At 42.6% G+C, this 12,305-nt stretch overlaps 1 protein-coding gene across 5 annotated transcripts in view; it reads left to right on the top strand.

Moving 5' to 3' along the window:
• CDH23 (cadherin related 23) overlaps positions 1–12,305 on the top strand; it is a 600,475-nt gene that overhangs the window by 56,905 nt on the left and 531,265 nt on the right. The window lies entirely within an intron of this gene.

Genomic DNA, 12,305 nt, shown 5'->3' on the forward strand with positions numbered 1-12,305 from the left:
GGTTTCTCCTGGTTCCCCTGACTAGCACCCTTATCACTAGAAGCTGCCTTTCTGGTCCAACTACCCATCCTCAACGGGAATTCTTTGTATATCTAACATTACTAAGAGATAATCATCTACATCCTGGTTGGCCATCTCCAATGATAGTGGTTTAGCTCTAATTGTTAGAACTTTCCTCCTTCTATTGAGCTAAGATCTGATTACTTGTAACCTAGACCTATTGGTCTTCTCTATGGAGTTACATAGAATAAGCTTAATCCCCTTTTCAAATGTCAGCCCTTCAAATACCTGAAGCCATTTACCACGTATCCCCTTAATCTTCTCTTCTCTGGAAAAAAATGTCCCCATTCCAGAGGTCTCCTTCCTTAGGATAGAATCCCAGCCAGGCAACACCACACTGGAGAATCAGCGTTGGCAAAAGCTGAGGAACATTTGTTTTAATTCCCTATTCCCTTAGGCTTACTCTCCCTAAGCGAACACCCTCATTCCATCCCCAGCCTGCCCTGTCCCTGCCATGTGCCCCACTCTTTGTCTCCCTTATTGAAACTTATCTGTCCCAGATGTCAAACTCTCAAGGTTCAACACATCAACTAACTCGCTGATAAATAGACCTGTGTTAATGAAAGAGAGAGGACCACGGTCACCCTGCAAGTCATTTGCAATTTATGTAGGGCAGGGTTCTTAGGCTTCCTTTGCCAAAGACCCCTTTGGCAGTATTGGGATGCCTATGGACCCCCTTCCCAGAATAATATTTTTAAAAGTATCAAATAAAATACATAGGATTACAAAGTAAATCAATTATATTGACATGCAGTTATCAATATTTTTTGAGCATTCCAAGTTAAGAACTCTTAATAAGGCCGTCTGGAGGCAACACCCCCTGTCTTTATAGTCTAATGATTGGAATGCATTTGGGAGCAGGTAGAAATTTGGGGAGCCCTCACACTGTATCATGTGGGTGGCTCCTTTGCTATCCCAATGTGTAGGTTGCATACCAAGTCTTGATCATGGGTGCCCATTGGAAAGGAAATCTCCTTCCGTGATTACTTCTCCAGTAGCAGTGATCAGAGGGTAACACATTGACCCCCTTGATGTAGGTGCCCCCAACATAACTGTATCCTACTCCTGTATTATTTCTAACTCTGGGAAATTTTTTCTTGAAATCTTGCAAATGGAGGCAGGCAAGGTGACTGGGATGAGGAAAGGTATAATAGGAACTCAGCCATCTGCAGAGAGGTCATGATGTGCCTGGCTAGTCCACTTTAGCAGTGAGTCACCACCAGCTGTGACTGGACTGGAAGTTCTCTTTCTTTCTCACCCAAGACTTCTTTTGTCCATCTGTCTATCTATGCCTCAGTCTGTCCCACTGAGCCACACTGCCACCTTTGGGGGAATCTGGCTGAAATCATCTTTTTGTGAATAGTAAGTGGGGTGAGGGTTATTTCTCAGATTTCAAATGATTATAAGAGTTCAAGTTTATATGTTTGGTGTTGTTGTTTAATCGTTTTCAGTCATGTCTAGTTCTCTGTGGCCCCATTTGAGGTCTTGTTGGCAAAGGTACTGGAATGGTTTGCCATTTCCTTCTGTTCATTTTACAGATGAGGTAACTGAAACAAGCAGGGTGAAGTGACTTGCCCAGGGTCACATAGCTAATAAGTGTCTAAGGCTGGATTTGAACTCAGGTCTTCCTAAGTCCAGGTGTGGTGCTCTACCCAATGCTCTACCTCGCTGTCCACATATGTATAGTATTTTATGGTAAAAGACTATGTCTATTATCTCCTTTGATCACTAATTTTTTGCCCAGAGCTTTTCTTTAATGAATATTCTGAAGATGATTTGTAAAAAGCAATTTGGCTGATGGGGTGATAGTAGACTAGGAGTCCCTTTCCCCCTTTTAAGGCCCCATACATTGCTCTCTTATATGTAGTGTCAGTGGGAGTGGGTGTGAGGCTTGGGTTCAGATCTCACTTTACCACCAACTAGTGATGTAAACTTGTGACCAGTCACATAGCCTCATTTGCCTTATCTGTAAAATTAAGATATTTGGATCAAATGGAGATTGGGTGATCCCTTGCCAGGGATGATAAAAATACCCTATTCAGGTAGGGCCTGAAATAGATTCTCCCCAAGGCTACTTTAGACTCTGACATTCTGTGACTCTACTGGATAATTTGTCCTTAAACATAGGTCTCAGTATTTCTATCTGTGAAATAGGCGAGTAAATTAGATTCTGAAAGAAAGCATCTACAGGAAAATGAAGAACATTTACTCTAACTCCTCCCTTATTTTAATGTTAATTATTTATAGGTATGTAATATTTTAGGGTTGACAAAGTGCTTTTGATTTGATATCTTATTTGATCTTATAATTCTGTGAAGTAGCTTCTATAAGGATACTTGTCCCTATTTACAGATGAGAAAACTGAGGCTCAGTTGATGAGTTCGTATTGTTGTTCATCCTTCATTCCCACAGAGGACCAAACAAGTTCATATAGATGGTATGCATCAGAGCCGGGTTTGAAACCGCATCTCCTCCATCCAAATCCAGCATTTGTTCTGTTATTTTATAGCTGCCTGGTCATTTCGAACAGGTGGGGCAGAGGGAGGAGACTCAGAATCCTAGCAGTTTAGAGTGGAAGTCACAGGCCAGAGTGTGAACCTTTGTCCTGTGGGATGTGGCTGCCCTTAGTCAGGCAGGCAGAAGGTGATGCTGCTGACTTCTCTTCTGCCACGATCACAGCTGTGCCAAGGGAAGCTCCTAGTCCTTGGAGTGCTGCTGTTCCCATATCCTTGGATTCCCTCCCCTTCCCTAACTCCCAGAGTGAGGATGTGGGTGCATTTCAGTAACAGGTCTCGAGGGACGTGGAAGCCATGAGCGTCCTCGGGGAGACTCATTCAAGTTCTTTAGATAGTCACCCACCTGGGTCCTGGTTGAGAGCCATGGTGACGGGTGCCATGGAGACACCCCTGGAGAGAATGGAGGAAATACTGTGTCCTCTGCTGGCCAGCTTCCACAGGAGACACCAACCCACTGGCCCTAGAGCCTACAATAGGGCATGAGTATCTCCTCAAAGCAGATGGAGTGGTTTGCCCAATGCCAGGCCCCTACACTGGGCTTTGAAAGAGGTGGGAGAACATGAAGCCCAGCCTACTTTAAGCATAAGTTTGAATCTATATTCTCCTTCAGACTAGGACCCCTAATAGTATCTCTTGGATATGTGGTCCTATGACCTGGGCTGTCCCAACCACTCCTATTCTACCACCTCTTCCTTCAACATTTGGTCCATTTTCCTTCCCATTCCTCAGCCCCTCCCTTAAAGCTTTCCCTCCCTCTTTGGTTCCCTGCCCATGATGCTGGATATCTTCATCTCCTGTGTTATCCCCTCATATTAGTAATAGATATTCTAGTAGTTTGTGAAGTTTAGAAAATGCTATTTTACACTTGCCCTGGCTACCTTCTGAAATGAACATTTTGGTTATTTGTGAAGCCAATATCGCTGTTGGCCGTGGTACAGACTGTGGTCATCATAACCCTAGTGAGGTCCTCTTTGTCTCGAACATAGAGGACCAGTAACACTGATCTTTTGGGAGAGCCCGATAACCAAGATTAATTTTGTAAGAAATAGAAAGAGAGGCCTCTAAGCGGTGCAGCCTGGAGTCAGGAAGACTTCTCTTTATGAATCCAAATATGGCATCAAACATCTACTAGCTATGTGATCCTGGGCAAGTCACTTAACTCTACCTCAGTTTCCTCATCTATAAAATGATCTGGAGAAGGAAATAGCAAACCACTCCAGTATTTTTGCCAAGAAAACCCAAAATGGGGTCATGAAGAGTCAGACATGACAAAGAAAGGGAGGACACAACTAAGACCTACTGGGATTCCTACTGGGGTAGTATTCATGTTTAAATTAACATACCTATCTTATTATGTTCTGACCACCCATACATACAGACACTCATTATTGGAATGGACCTTAGAAGCTACTCTTGAGAATGAATCTCCTCTACAGCATGCCTCCAGATGGTCATCCAGTCTCTGCTTGAAGACCTCCACTGAGGGGAACTCATTACCTCCTGAGGCAGTCAATCCCGTTTTTGGACAATTGTTAGGAAGTTTTTCATTACAGTGAACCTAATTCTGCCTCTGGAATGTCTGCCCATTGCTCCTAGTTCCACCCTCTAGGACCAAACAGAAAAGTCTAATCTCTCTCCTTCCTGACTGACCTTCAAGGACATGAAGATAGCTGTCATCCCTCCCCAGCCCTCCCAAGCTCCTTTTCTCTAGACTAACCATCTCCAGTTCTAAATTTGAGGTCATTTGCCATTCTGGTTGCTCATCAATGTCCTCTCTAAGACATGGTTCCCAGAACTGAACAAAACCAATTTTGAAGTTGATTTTTTGAACCCGAGTATAAGACTTTAAATTTACTGCTATTCAATTTCATCTCATTTGTTTCTGCCAGATTTTAAACTAAATTCAGTTCACTAAATATTTATGAAGTATTAACTATGTGTGAGGCGCTCTGCTGGGAATAAAAAGACACAAACAGAACGGTCCTTGCCTTCAAGGGGCTTAGATTCTACTAGTTGTTTTTAGATATTTTTAGATCTTGATTCTATCATTCAAAGTGTTATGTGTCCTTCACAGCTTTGGGACATATGCAAATTTGATAAGCATGCTATCTATCTAGGGCCAAACACAGATCCCTGGGGCACCCTGCTGGAGACCTTCTTCCAATTTATTATTTCTTCCAATTTATTATTTCTGTGCTGTTTTTCTTCACTAAAAAAAATTAAATAGACCATATATGGTCTCTATACATACACACATACCCATACATATACACATGCTCCCAATATATTCTGACAATAAAATTTTCACCTTAGTGAATAATTCTGTTCCTTTCACAAGAAGCCTAATTAATAATCATCATCATCATCATCAGCCATATGCTTCATAGGATATCAGAGCTGAATTTTTGGTAGAAAGTAACCGTAAAGACCTATTCCAACCTCTCAATCATTCAGAAATCCCTTCCATAGTATCTTCCAGTCTTGACTATAGCAGTTAACTAGCCCATAGCCCAGGTCATTGGTAGACAGTTCTTGTGTTTAGAAGGTCTCATTGGAATGAGTCAAAATCTCTTTCCTTGTGTGTCACACCCTTTCATCCCTTGGGTAATATAAAACAAGTGCATTCCCTCATACAGGTGCTAGCCCTTCAAATATTTAGAATGAGAAGGGACCTTCGAAGACAACCATCATGCCTGATCCAGGTTTACCATGCCTAATTCTTTTGACTGGTCCTCATCTGTGGTAGTTTCTAGACCCTTCACTATTCTAAGGATGGGTCAGGCATATCATTGTCTGTGCAGGAGAAAGACACCTTGCAACATTGCTATGGAGGACCTCTTCCCACTCTTCCCACTCAACTCTACCTTTTGTTAACAAAATTTACAAACTGTATAAATACATACACATGTGTATTATGCTAGCAAACATTCACTATTCGCTATTCACCTTACGCTGGATGCAAGCCATTGCAGAGTCACCTGATAACCAGAATTGACTAAAATTGTATACAGTAAAAATTAAAAAAAATCAAGCCAGAAGTAACAGAGTTTATAAGCATACAAATAAATGCAAAAGGGAACACAGCAAACACTTTTGTGGATTGGTTTTATTTTGTTAAAATGTTTAATATGATATTGTAGAGTGGTTTTTTTTTATTTTTTTAGATCTGACTAAGATGTAACTGGTTCAAATTTGTGGAGTTAATTATTGGTGATTTAGCCCATGTTTGGTTGGTTTGTTGATTAATCGAAGTCTGCTCTCAATGTTGTATGTATAATAAAGATATGTTCTTCATTTTTTTTGGGGGGGGGAGCACTAGGCAATGGGGTTAAGTGACTTGTCCAGAGTCACACAGCTAGTAAGTGTCAAATGTCTGAGACCGGATTTGAACTCAGATCCTCCTGACTGCAAGGATGGTGCTCTATCCATTATGCTATTTAGCTGCCCCAAGATAAGTTCTTTAAAAAGTGGCTAGAGAGAAGGATGATACTGAAGAAGTGATCTGACCATCACAGAGTACAATAAGGTTATTGCTTTCAGGCATTACACATCCATTTGTAGCAGCTTTATCATACTCATATTAAGCTTGTGGACAGCTCAAACCCTAAGATCTTTTTCATATGAACCTCTAAATTTCCAGGTCTCCCCAATTCCATACTTATGTAATTGATTTTTTCAATTCTAGAAATTGATTCTTTCCATTTTTTCTATTCTATTTCACATTTTTTTCCATTGTCATTTATCCCTGCTTAATTTCATACTGTTGGTTTTGGCCAAACCAACAAATCTGTCAAGATCACTTTGAATCTTGGATCTGTCATCTATTATATTAGTGTATTAGTTTTCCATCCCAGCTTGATGTCATCTGCAGACTTAATGAGCATGCTTCTAACTTTTCATCCAAATTAGTGATGTGTTATACAGAGCCAAGGATAGAATCCTGTGGCATGTCACCAGAGATCTCTTTTCAGATGGACATATTAATCTGTTAATTGCCTGATTGATCCAAATTTAGTTCACATTTTTCTCCAGCTCCACCTCCCCCTGCAATGACGTTGTATAAAATCAGAGTGTGATTGGTGTTATTTTCAGCATAACTACATTTTTTTCTATAAAAATTCTCTTATTTAGGGTCAGAGACTACATTCAGGGTCAGCCTGTGTTTGGACTAAATGGTAGTAATGTTTAGGTAAATTTCAGTTTGGGTAAGGTGCAAATCCACCTAATTGAACTATCACCTAGTGTTTTCACCACTGTATCTGCAAGGATAGCATGAGTTACTTTGTTGAATCCTTTGCCAAAATCAGTACGTGTCTATGATACTTTCCTGGCCTACCAAACCTATAAAATCTCTCAGAAAAGGAAATGAGTTTAGTTTGCTATAATTACTGATTTGTGAACCCATGTTGGTTCCAGGGAATCACCACATTTCTTTCAAAAGACTCACAAACCATTTGTTTAAATAGTCTAGCCTTGAATTTTTGCTGGGAACTTCTGTCAGACTTACTGACTTTTAGTCTCTGTAGTCTAACATTTTCCCATTTTTGAAAACAGTAAAGATATTTTCTTGTCCTCAGTTTTGTGGCCATCCGTAGTTGTGATAGTCACAAAACTGAGGGCAAGAAATACCAATATTCTGAAAGATAGGTGACAGCGGTACAGAGATCTCCTCTACTTGGTCCTTTGGGAAGCTTGAAAATGTCATTTAAAATTTTAAGTTGCCAGATCTTATTTGTCGTCCAAATTTGGCTTCAATTCTTTTTTGTACTGCCTGTCTTACCCCTTCCAATATGAAGATCATTCTCCTTATTGGACACAATAGATACAATCCCGGAGCTAAGTAACTCTTCCTCCTCTGTCTCATGTGGTGTGACTTTCCCTCTAGACTGTGGCTCTGTCCTCTCCTCACTCTAAACATGCCATGACCTAGCATTTATAGTGTCTGCCCCCAGGTGGTTGTATGGATAGAACCTGAGGCTAATGAGACCATGGTCATCATGTGTTTGCTCTTTGACTAGTGATCTTCCCCCAACATTCCCTGTCACCAGACTGTACCACACAAGGCAGGAAATGTGAGTGGCCTTAGCTCCCCATCTACCACAAGCAATTCAAGCATCTCTTACTAAGGATGGGTCAGGCACATCATTGTTGTCTGGGAAGGAAAAAGACACCTTGCAACATTGCTATGGAGGACCTATCCACAAACTTCCCAACTGTGCCTTTTGTTAACAAAATTTACAAGCTATGTAAATTGTAGATATACAGTACATTTTATGCTAGCAAACATTAATTATAAATTTAAAGTTGTGTGCAGAATTTTGGATGAAGGTACAAAAAAAAAAAATGACCCAACCCAGCAGCTGTACTCCTGACCCCTGTACTCCTATGCAGTGTCCTAAGACTAAATAATTCCCATCTCCTTTTCTCACTATCCGAGTGGCAGAGGCAGGGGCAGCTGAGCCCAACATCCTTGGAGGTGGTCCTATCACAAAGCAGTATCTCATTCAGCTTGATGACGCTGGCCCCATTCCCCCCACTCCTGTTTTGGAGGCTCGATTGTACATAGTGTCAATCCCTAGGAATCTCTGCTTTGACCCATAGTCTTTAACTGCCCCAAAGAAGAACCCCCCCATACTCCGGTAGTTTCTACTCACCCCTGTTCCTGGACAGAGATAATAACTAGGATACTCTGCAACCCTCCCTTCCCATAGTTAGGCTGTTCCGTATAGCCAAACTATAATCCCTCTAACTGTTTCCCATGACTCTGCCTGGTAAGAACCCCCTTCCTCTCCTCCCTCCTTGGGCAGTCCTGTCTAAGTAAGGCAGTGGTTGTCCCAAATTGTAATTCCTCAGCCCCAAATAAATGTCTCACTTTATTTATTGATTACCTAGTTGGTCTGAGTTTTTGTACAAGTTGACAAGAGGCACTATTCAATTCAACAGGGACAGCTAAATGGCGCAGTGGATAGAGCACTGGCCCTGGAGGTGGACCTGAGTTCAAATATGACCTCAGACACATAACACCTACTAGCTGTGTGACCCTGGGCAAGTCACTTAACTCCATGGCCTGCCCCCCCCCAAAAAAACAATTCAAGTCAACAAGCACTTCTTTGTTTTGTTTTTGTTAGGCAATTGAGGTTAAGTGACTTGGCCGGAGTCACACAGTTAGTAAGTGTTGAGTGTTTGGTCTAAGGCAGGATTTGAATTCAGGTCCTCCTGACTTCAGGGCTGGTGCTCTATCCACTTCACCACCTAGCTGCCCCTACAACAAGCACTTCTTAAGTACCTACTATGCTCTAGGCACTGTGCTAAAAACAGCTCATATTTTGATGGAAGGAAACAGGATGTCTAGAGGTAATAATTGATAGTAGTAGTAGTAGTAGTACTACTACTACTAGTACTAGTAATAGTAACGATCATTAGCATTTATATAGCAATTTAAGGCTGCAAAGCTCTTTACATATGTTAACTCATTTGGACCTCACAACAATTCTCTGAAGTAAGTGCTGTTATCCTCATTTTATAGATGAGGAAACTGAGGCTGAGGGTGACTTGCCCAGGGTCACACAGTCACATAGCTAATAAGTAACTGAGGCAGGATTTGAACTAATCTTTCTGACTCCAAGTCCAGTACTCTATTGACTGAGGCACCTAACAACCTCAGAAAAAGAAAACAGATGTGTGTGTGTGTGTGTGTGTGTGTGTGTAGATACACATGTATGTGTGTATAGATACACACATGTATATATAACACACGAGTGTAATACATAAATGCATGCATACATATATGCACACATTATATATAGTTATATACATTTGTGTATGTATTATACACACATAAAAAAACCACAACAATTTTGAGAAAACATTAATAACTGAGGGAATAAGGAAAAATATCTTATTGTTCTAAGAGAAAGGGTCTCTTGGTGGTTCTGGTGACCCTTGAGCTGGGCCTTAAAAGGAAGTCATGGCTCCAAAGGAGCAGAGGTGGGGAGGGAGAACATTCCAGGCATTGGGGGCAGCCTATGGAAAAGGACAGAAAGAGAACACTATTTGCATGGGGACTAGCCAGAGGGCCAGTTTGTCTGGCTTGTCGAGTGCCTGAGGGGGAGTAATGTGAAATCAGCCTGGAAAAGCATTGCCTGCTAAACAGAAACTTCTGTTTTAGAGATGATAGGGAGTCAGGGAACCTTCCTGAGCTGGGGAGTAGCACAGTCAGACGTACACCTTAGAAATATCACTTTGTCATTTGGGAAGGGGGATGGGGTTGGATTGGAGAGAGACTAGAGACAAGGAGACAATGGGGAGGTTTTGGAAAATAGTTCAAGCAAGAGGAGAGAAGGGCCTGGGCTATGGTGGTAGCTATCTGATTGGAGACAAGAGGGTGGATGTCATAGAGCCAGGCCCAACAAGACCATGGTGGGAGGGATGCCTCTTTGCCTCTTTGAGGGTTCTTGACCCTTACTTTTACTGCCCGTTTCACCTACCTTGGTGCAAATGGCCCTGAAGTTTCCCAGGCAGAACACCCCCCAAAATGTCTTAAGCAACAATTAAGGTGATAATGCTTGCTCTAATCACTTACATGAGTAAATTAGTCTTGTCAGGAGCTATTAAGGCGGGGAGTGTGGGATTCATTAGGATGGATCTGGCCCAGGGAGCGGCTGGCACTGCTGCCAGCCTGGGCTGATTAATTTCTCTGCAAACACCATCAATGCCCATCTGTTTCATTTGGGCCCAGGGAGAACAGTTTTCAGGTGGGCTGACCCCGTCGTCAACAATCTCCCCCAGACCTAATGAGATGTGTACATGCCTCCTGCAATCACACCTGTGAGTGTGTGCATGGGAGACTGTGTGTGTGTCTGGGGGGAGGGTGGTCTACATGGGCCATGCAGATGCCCAGGCATCTTATTCCAGAGGTGCTGCCACGCAGATCCCCAAAATATGGCTAGAGAAAGAGAGGAGAAACATGCCAAGAATGAGGGAAGAGAAAGGGATGTCATCGGGAAGGTTTAGACATCTCACCGTCACTGATGTCTTGATGCATGTTGTACAAACTACAGAAGACAGAGGTGAGTGAGGGCAGAAGTAATCAGGGAAAACTGCTTGGGGGAGGTGGAATTTAAGCCAGGCCTTGAAGATGGGTAGTATAGCCGGAGAAGCTGGAGCTTTCTAGATGAGTGGAAAGCCATGAATGAAGGTTTGCAAACCTTCATTCAGGGTGGATTGGCCAAGAGGCTGGGCCAAAGGAGGGCTCGGTCACAGGCATCCTTCCTCCTGTCATTCTGGATGAATCCTCTATGGGGATTATAGGAATAAATGTGTCTCTTCACATGCTCAGAGTCTGTTGCTTAGGTTCGTGGGAAAGGGCAGGTAAAGAGAAAATGAGTTAGTCTGCTCTGAATGAATTATTTCCACAATAATCGATCATTAGATTACCCAATCATGCTGCTTGGGAAGGATAGGAAGAGGACCATGAGTTGGATTTAAGCAAGGTCAAGGAGAGGATGGAGGGTCTTTTTCTGGAAGCAGCATGATGGCTTGCCTTGTGGCTGGGCTAATCCCAGGACTAGGTAGATGGGAACAGGGCTAGTTAGCCCAGGAAACCACTTACTTTCTAGGTTGCCTTAACGATTTCTTCACTTTAGCTTTCCACACCCTGCAACTCATCAATCCTATGCTCTGTGAGTTGTTTTATTTTCCCTTCTTATCTTTAATTGTTAGCAAAGGCCTTTCAAAAACCCTCTTTACTGAACTAAATAGTAAAAAGAAATGTCTATGTTGAAGCTGGAAAATCCAGAGGGAGAATCAGGAATCCACAGAAGCGAGGCAAAGGACTGGAGGTGTAGGAAAGAGACTGACTGCGTTGTTACTGGGATGGCCCAGGGGAGTGAGTGGAGCCAGATCAGTAGACATTGAGTAACGGGGGAAAAAATCTCAGAGGAAGTGGATCTCAGGTATGGCTGTTAGAGTCGGGGAAATAGGCATTTTATCCCTGGACAGTGGGGGCCAACCGCCATTGTAGTCTAGATAAAAGGGGAAGTCATACTGTGTAAAACAGCAGGAAAGGACAGGGAACACCTCTGGAGGTCTTAGTCCCCAGAGCGGCAGGGGCTGATTTTCTTTACAGAAAGCTACCTGTTTTTTGTTTTTGCTTTAAAAGAATATGCTCCCCAGAACTCTACCTCTCTCCATTTCAGTTTTTTTTTCACCCCAAAGTAAGAAATACTTCACCCTGGCAAAGGCTGATACCATCAACGACTGAGAACTGGAAGACGCTTGAGAGATCGTCTACTCTAATTAATTTTACAGATGAAGAAACTGAGGCTGAGAGAAGAGAAGGCACAGTTGCTCAGTCATACAGCTCATAGTCAGACATAGTCATAAATGGCAGAGCAGGGGCCAGAAACCAGTTTTCCTAAATCCTGCCCAGCCCTGTGCCTTCTTCACTCAACTATGTTGCCCCCCAGGGGGAGAAACTTTAGGAAGGCTTAAGGAAGCAAGACTTTCTTTTTCTTTCCCACTTTTCCCTCTCCTCTCTCTCCCTTCGTCCTCTTCTACTCTCTCTACCTGTCCTTCTCCCTCCCCTCCCTCTCTTTTCCTTTTCCCTCTCTTCTTTCTGCCTCACCTTTTCTTCTCTCTCCTTTCTCTCTCTCTTCTTCTCTCTTCTTCTCTTCTCTCTTTCCCTTTCTTCTTCCTCTCTCATTTCCCTCTCCCTCTCTTCCCCAACTC

The sequence above is a fragment of the Vombatus ursinus genome, unplaced genomic scaffold, assembly GCF_900497805.2.
Source record: "Vombatus ursinus unplaced genomic scaffold, bare-nosed wombat genome assembly UNPS02000749.1, whole genome shotgun sequence".
NCBI lineage: Eukaryota > Metazoa > Chordata > Mammalia > Diprotodontia > Vombatidae > Vombatus > Vombatus ursinus.